At 39.2% G+C, this 8,652-nt stretch overlaps 1 pseudogene; it reads right to left on the bottom strand.

The window, feature by feature from the left end:
- Window positions 1-1,059: 1,059 nt before the first annotated feature.
- LOC126016765 (uncharacterized) lies at window positions 1,060-1,444 on the bottom strand (annotated as a pseudogene).
- Between the last annotated feature and the right edge of the window lie 7,208 nt (window positions 1,445-8,652).

The following is an 8,652-nucleotide window of genomic DNA, read 5'->3' as shown; positions in this document are numbered from 1 at the left end:
TGCAAACAGCCGCTCTTTTATTATTGACTAATTTTTCTTTTAATAATTGTAGACAATATTGTTTGTTTACTAAAAACATACGGGGGAATTGTTGTGTATGTAAATATTTTGGGGGATTACTATGTTGCTCACCCTAAACTGATTAGGTGATTGTGCCCTACCCTAGGGTGTGACCTGGCATTCTGCCCCCACCCTAGGGTAGGACCTGATTCTGCTTCCACCATTGGTTGGTATCTGATCCCACCATTGGGTGGTACCTGACTCTGGAGTATAAAAACAAGGGTCTGTGGAAGTCTGGGGCTTTTGGCTGGCTGGAACTGAATCTGAGTCTTTGGACTTCAGTTTTGTCCATCCGAATAAAGCAAATATTTCCACGAGCCTGATTGTCTGCGAGCTGTTTACCTGCCGTTTCACCTCAGAACCGTGGGCTAGATAGGGTGGCAGAGGCATGCTCCGAGCTGGAAGAAAAGGGCCTCATTCTCCATCCCACCATCAGTCAACCACTTCAGGGGCTGACCTGCTACACAGTAGCAGGGCATTTTCTTTGCAAAGGGCAGAACCTGGAAGGATTCCAGTTCATGTATGGCTTCCCATATGTTCTCATGAGCTGCCATGAGCTATTTCTTTTTTTTTTTTAATTATTATTGGTCTTTGAACTACAACCATTAGCATTCAAGTGTTATTCCTAGGTTTGTGCTTAAAAATTGCTCATCACTTGGGGAAACATATAGGATGTCAGAGGAGTGAACCATGGTACTTCCTTGCTTAGTGCTATTAAGCAGACTGCCTATCGCTTGTGCCACTGCTCTGGCCCCATCATGAGGCCTCAATGCATTTCAACATTATCAATGTGGACAAGGTAAAGCATGACAGGTGCCTCTGTAGTTTCTTGTATTGAAATGTATGAAATGTAGATAAACTTGACTGAGATTGTCATTGAAGCCCAAGATCCTTCTTAATAGTGTTTGGGAGACTCCCTCAAGATTAATGCAATCAATACCTAAATACTCCATTAATTTATATTTTATTATCATAATGTTACATATTTTTATTCCAGGCTCAGATCACAATCGCCTTTGATAAATCAGCGACCATGGAGACAACCACTGGTCCTCGTTTATCTGATCAATTAATCAAATCCTAGAACTAGACTCCTGGAAACCAACTCTGGGCCGAGACTTAACTAGGCCTCAGGTGATGCTGCCGCTTCCGAGAAGGTCTGATTCCACAGGGCACAAAAAGGAGGACTAAGCAGGAGGGAGGTTTATCTCATCTTCTGTTGACCCTGGTGGGACTGAGGATAGGGGTTAGACCAGATCAAATAAGATCACGTTGTAGGCAGGGGAGGGGCACTAATTTGGGCACACACTTTTGCCTTGCACACTCTAGATCATGGTCACACACTCAGCACCATACTCTAGCCACACTGCTCCCTATTTTATGTATTTTTAATATAAATCAATATATTTCAGATTTCTAAATGAATCTAAATTAGATGCTAATGTTATTATATAAAACATGAATACAGTATATAAAATCTTAATCCTTATCTCTTTTTACAGGCAAGAAGTAAAACTATCCTCTATTTTCTAAATTATTACATCAATTTCTAGACCCATTGAATTATAATTTGAGTTGTAACATGATTTTAGGTGATATTAGGAATCACAACATGAGAAGTGTTCATTGAATATAAAATCTGAATCTTAATTCGTAGTAAGTATGTGACTTTGCTCCTTCATATCATTGCACTCTATATTGGTAGACTCAAATTTAGAGCAGAAAAAGAACTTATGCTTTAGACTCTTTTAGTTGTATATGAAAACTGGTTATTGCATACATGAATGTGATTCTGAAAACTAATTGTTCCAATAAAAAGTAGTAATCTTTAGGCTAGAGTAGTGGAGAAGTTGTAGGGCAATTTCCTGACAAGCAATAATCTAGGACATACCTTTTTCAATTCTTGGCTTTGCATATGGTCCCCCAAACCAGGAGCAATTTCTTATTTTTGGGTTTATGGGCCATACAAGGTATCACTCAGAATTTACTCCTGGCTCTGTGCTTAAAAATTTCTCCAGACTTGAGGGACCATATTGCACACCAGGGGATTGAACCACTGTTCTTTCTATGGTAGTGTGGGCAAGGCGGATGCCTTACTGCTTGTGCCACAGCTATGGCCGAAAGCCAGAAGTAATTTCTTAGCCAATAGCTAGGTTTAACTGCTGAGCGTTCCCATGTGTGGACAAAGAAAGAAAAAAAATTCAGTGGCTCAAGTGGTGGAGCCAGTAGGGAGTTTGCTGTGCATGCAGTAACATAAGAGCACTGTGCTTCGATCCACTAGAGTACTATATGGTCACTGAAACCAAGAGCAATTTCTCAGTGTATATCTTGGAGTGACCCCTGAGTACCACTTCGGAGACACAATAAACATACACACACAGTCTTCCATTGGTCGGAACATTGGTAAGAATATTATTGCATTGGTATTGCATGTGAACACCTATGACACCCTGTGGTTTGCTCCACAGGCATTCCATATTATTCTCCACCGGAAGTAGTTTTGAGCACAGAGCCAGAGTAACTCCTGAACTACACTGGATGTAGCCCGCAGGAAAATATAAAATAAAATAATAAAATAAAGTAACTTAGGAGAGACTGTGAGTGTCACCTGTTCATTTTTTTCTACTGTCATGTGTCCTGAAGCTCTCCTGAGTGGCCCAAATACGGCTCAGCAAAATTGCTTACTTGAGTTGCTCTGGCTTGGCCGGTTAGCCAAGGAAAATTTTGTCCTAGAGTGAAAATTGGCTATCAGCAGTAAATTGCAGAAAGGCAGGTCCTCTTTCTGTGATATCAGGCTGGAGAATCTGCCCCTGCTCTAGTGGTTGCCAACTGCAAGAGACTGTGAGTGTCACCTGTGCATGTTTTTCTACTGTTCTGTTTTCTTAAACTCTCCTGACTGGGCCAAAAAGAGCCCAGCAAAATTGCTCTCCTAGAAACTCCAGATGAACATGATAACACCACTTTGCTTCCCAGCTGTGTGCTCTTTCTAATGAATGAACCCCACCACAACATGCAGAAAGAAATATCATACTAGGAACTGTGCTGTATCTCTAAAGCCCAGCATATCTCTCTGATCTGTCTTCTCTGCTGCGTGCTTGGGCCTAAGAGTTGATTCTGTGTGTGGCTTCATTAATGGAGGGTTTCATTTCTTGGAGGGGAATTGACCCGCCCAGAAAGGGTGGAGCCAGAGGGGCGTGGCAACGTACATCATTTAGCCAATGAATACCACCACAACACATAGAAAAAAACACAATAAAAGTGTGACAATGGGAAAAATCCACAAAACTACGCCTGCCCAGTGGGGCCCGACTGTGAAAAATTGTGAGTGCTGCCTGTGTGTGTTTGTCTACTATCCTGTTGCATGAACCTCTTGGGAGTGGGCTGAAAAGAGGCTCCAGCAAAGCATGGCCACTCCACTTTGCTACGCAGCAGTGCACTCTTTCTAAAAAAAGAACATCATTGCAACAAGAAGAAAAAATCACACTAAGAACTGTGCTGGAACACTGAAGCCCAGCATTTCTCTCCAGACTCTCTTCTCTGTTGCATGCTCGAGCCTAAGATTTGATCCTTTGTGAGGCTTTATCCATGGAGGACTCCCCTGGAGGCAAGTCGACCCATCTAGAAAGGGCAGAGTCAGAGGAGTGTTCTGCCTGCACCATTTAGCCAATGTATACCACCACAACACGTAGAAAAACCCACAACACAAGTGTGACAATGGGGAAACAATGCAGGCCAGCATCAGACATAGAGAATGAAGATGACAATTCTGATGACCAGATAATGACCAACCAACTAATCAACCTCTCAGATAAGGACTTTAGACTAGCAATATGGAAGATGCTCAAAAAACTCAAAGAAACTATGGATCGAGTTGAACAGAACACTAATAAGAACCAGGAAAATATGAAGACAGAAATCACAAAACTCCAAACTGAAATAACATGTCAACTAACAGACCTGAAAAACTCAGTAAATAAAGTGAATGACAAAATGGATAAGCTTTGTACAGGGTATAAGAAGCTGAGAATAGACTTGGTGCTGTGGAAGACGAGATACATAACAATTCCATACAGCAGGAGAGATTGGAAAAAAAACTTAAAGCAAATGAACAGACAATGGAAAAATTAGTCAAAGAATGGGAACAGATGAAAATAGAAGTCTATGATAAGATCAACAGAAACAACTTAAGAATCATTGGAGTCCCAGAGACTCAGGAAGAAAATTTCCAGAAAGAATAAATGGTCAAGAACATCATTAAAGAGAAACTTCCAGAGCTAAAGAATATATGTGATCAAATCCTGCATGCTCGAAGAGTACCAACCAAAAGCGACCCCAGAAAAACTACCCCAAGACACATTCTAGTCACAATGACGAATCCCACAGATAGAGACAGAATTCTGAAAACAGCAAGATCAAAAGGGGAAATTACATTCAAGCGAGCATCCTTGATATTTACAGCAGACGTGTCACCAGAAACACTCAAGGCCAGAAAGCAGTGGTAGAATATTGTGACAAGACTGAATGAAATGAATGCTTCACCTAGAATACTGTACCCAGCAAAACTCACTTTCCAGTTTGACAGAAGAATACATGGTTTCACAGAGAAACAACAGCTCAGAAACTTTACATTCTCAAAACCAGTCTTAAGAGAAAAACTGAAAGACCTAATTTAATACAAGACTAACCAAAAGACACACCAAATTTCGATATAAAGATGGCATTAAAGCCCAGGACAATTCTTTTTCTCAACGTTAATGGACAAAATGCACCAGTTAAGAGACACAGAGTGGCTAAATGGATCAAAAAACTCAATCCAACCTTCTGGTGCCTACAAGAAACACACCCGAATAGTCAGAACAAACATAGACTCAAAATAAAAGGCTGGAGAAAAATTATCCAAGAAAACAACACCCATTAGAAAGCTGGAGTGGCCATACTAATATCAGATAATGCAAACTTTATACTCAGGAAGCTTGTAAGGGACAAAGATGGACATTTTATATTAATCAAGGGGTATGTAGAGCGGATAGAAATTACTCTTCTAAACATATATGCACCAAATGAGGGGCCAGCAAAATATTTAATACAACTGTTGACAAATCTGAAATATAATATCAATAACAACACAATAATTGTGGGGGACCTCAACACGGCTTTATCAACACTGGATAGGTCAACCAGACTGAAACCCAACAAAAATATACTAGACCTGAAAAGAGAAATGGAAGAAAGAGGCCTAGTGGATATATATAGGACACTCCATTCCCAGAAACCTGGATACACATTCTTCTCCAATGTACATGGGACATTCTCCAAGATAGACTACATGCTGGCACACAAAACATATTTCCATTATATCAAGAGGATAGAAATTTTGCAGACTACCGTCGCTGACCACAAGGCTCTGAATTTATTTGTGAATTCCAAAGGGACTCAGAAGAAAAACCTTAACACCTGGAAGTTAAACAGCCTCATACTGAATAGCCAGTGGGTCCGAGATGAAATCAAGGAGCAAATCAAAAGGTTCCTGAAAAAAAATTGATAATAAAGACACAAACTATCAGAACTTATGGGACACAGCAAAAGCAGTACTGAGAGAAAAATTTATAGCTTTGCAAGCACACATCAGGAAGGAAGATGGAGCTTACCTGAGTAGCTTAATGACGCAGCTCATAGAACTAGATAGTGCTCAAGAAAAGGACCCAAAAATAGGAAGACAGAAGGAAATAACAAAGCTGAGAGCAGAAATGAAAGAAGTGGAAACACAAAAAAAACATCCAAAAGATCAACGAAAGCAGAAGTTCGTTCTTTGAAAAAATAAACAAAATTGATAGACCATTGGAAAAACTAACAAAAAAAGAGAAAGAGAGAAACTTGATAACTCGTATTAGGAATGAAAAAGGAGAGATCACTACTGATATGACAGAGATTCAAACGGTAATCAGAAACTACTTTGAGAAACTCTATGCCACTAAAAATGAGAAACTGGAAGAAATGGATAAATTCTTGGACTCTAATAATCTTCCACGTTTGAAGGAAGAGGATGTAGCATATCTAAACACACCCATCACATTTGATGAAATTAAAATGGTAATCAAATGTCTGTCCCAAAATAAAAGCCCAGGCCCAGATGGATTCACTAATGAATTCTTTCAAACTTTCCAAGAGGAACAACTACCAATACTGGAAAGACTCTTTCATGAAATTGAACAATCAGAAACACTTCCAAATAGCTTTTGTGAAGCCAACATCACATTGATACCTAAACCAGACAGAGATGCTACGAAAAAAAAATTACAGACCAATATCACTGAAGAATGCAGATGCAAAAATCCTCAACAAAATCCTGGCAAATAGGATTCAATGCCTCATTAAGAAGATCATCCACTACGATCAAGTAGGTTTCATCCCAGGAATGCAAGGATGGTTTAACATCAATAAATCTATCAACATTATACAAATCAACAACAAGAAAAATAAAAACCACATGATCATATAAATAGATGCAGAGAAAGCATTTGATAAGGTCCAACACTCATTCTTGATCAAAACTCTCAGCAAGATGGGAATGGAAGGAACCTTTCTCAATATAGTTAAGGCCATCTAGCACAAGCCAGTAGCAAATATTTTCCTCAATGGAGAGAAGCTAAAATCCTTTCCTCTAAATTCTGGCACAAGACAAGGCTGTCCTCTCTCAGCACTCCTATTCAACATAGCAATAAATGTACTCGCTATAGCGATTAGGCAAGGAAAAGGTATCGAGGTAATCCAGATAGGAAAGGAAGAAGTCAAGCTCACACTGTTTGCAGATAACATGATACTTTACTTAGAAAACCCTAAAGACTCTACCAAAAAGCTTCTAGAAACAATAGACTCATATAGCAAGTTGGTAGGCTACAAAATTAACATACAAAAATCAATGGCCTTTCTATACACCAATAGTAATAAGGAAGAAACGGACATTAAGAAAGCAACCCCATTCAAAATAATGCCACACAAACTCAAATATCTTGGAATCAACTTGACTAAAAATGTGAAGGACCTATACAAAGAAAACTATAAAACTCTGCTCCAAGAAATAAGAGAGGACACGAGGAAATGGAAACACATACCCTGCTCATGGATTGGCAGGATTAACATCATCAAAATGGCAATACTCCCCAAGGCATATACAGATTTAATGTGATACCTCTAAAGATACACATGTTATTCTTCAAAGAAGTGGATCAGGCAGTTTTGAAATTCATTTGGAACAACAAACACCCTAGAATAGCTGAAGCAATCAATGGGAAAAAGAACATGGAGGAATTACTTTCCCCAACTTTAAACTTTACTACAAAGGAATAGTTATCAAAATAGCAAGGTATTGGAATAAGGACAGGCCCTCAGATCAGTGGAATAGGTTGAATACTCAGAAAATGTTCCCCAGACATACAATCACCTAATTTTTGTTAAAGGAGCAGGAAATCCTAAATGGTGCAGGGAAAGCCTCTTCAACAAGTGGTGTTGGCACAACTGGATAGCCACTTGCAAAAAATTGAACATAGACTCCCAGCTAACATCATGTACGAAGATAAAATCCAAGTGGATTAAAGACCTCGATATCAGACCCAAAACCATAAGATATATAGAACAACACATAGGCAAAATACTCCAGGACATTGAGACTACAGGAATATTCAAGGAGGAAACTGCACTCTCCAAGCAAGTGAAAACAGAGATTAACAGATGGGAATATATTAAGCTTAGAAGCTTCTGCACCTCAAAGGAAATAGTGCCCAGGATACAAGAGGCACCCACTGAGTGGAAGAAACTATTCACCCAATACCCATCAGATAAGGAACTAATCTCCAAAATATGCAAGTCACTGACAGAACTTTAGAAGAAAAAACATCTAATCCCATCAAAAAATGGGGAGAAGAAATGAACAGACATATTGACAAAGAAGAAATACAAATGACCAAAAGACATATGAAAAAATGCTCCACATCACTAATCATCAGGGAGATGAAAATCAAAACAATGATGAGATACCACTTCACACCACAAAGAATGCCACACATCACAAAGAATGAGTATAAGCAGTGTTGGTGGGGATGTGGAGAGAAAGGAACTCTTATCCACTGCTGGTGGGAATTCTGTCTAGTTCAACCTTTATGGAAAGCGATATGGAGATTCCTCCAAAAACTGGAAATTGAGCTCCCATACGATCCAGCTATACCACTCCTAGGAATATACCCTAGGAACACAAAAATACAATACAAAAACCCCTTCCTTACACCTATATTCTTTGCAGCACTATTTACCATAGCAAGACTCTGGAAACAACCAAGATGCCCTTCAACAGATGAATGGCTAAAGAAACTGTGGTATATATACACAATGGAATATTATGCAGCTGTCAAAAGAGATGAAGTCATGAAATTTTCCTATACATGGATGTACACGGAATCTATTATGCTGAGTGAAATAAGTCAGAGAGAGAGAGAAAAATGCAGAATGGTCTCACTCATCTATGGGTTTTAAGAAAAATGAAAGACATTCTTGCAATAATAATTTTCATACATAAAAGAGAAAAGAGCTGGAAGTTCC

This window comes from Suncus etruscus, chromosome 8 (genome assembly GCF_024139225.1).
Source record: "Suncus etruscus isolate mSunEtr1 chromosome 8, mSunEtr1.pri.cur, whole genome shotgun sequence".
Classification (NCBI taxonomy): Eukaryota; Metazoa; Chordata; class Mammalia; order Eulipotyphla; family Soricidae; genus Suncus; species Suncus etruscus.
Note: the sequence above shows the minus strand (reverse complement) of the source record. Positions and strands in the feature narration are given on the sequence as shown.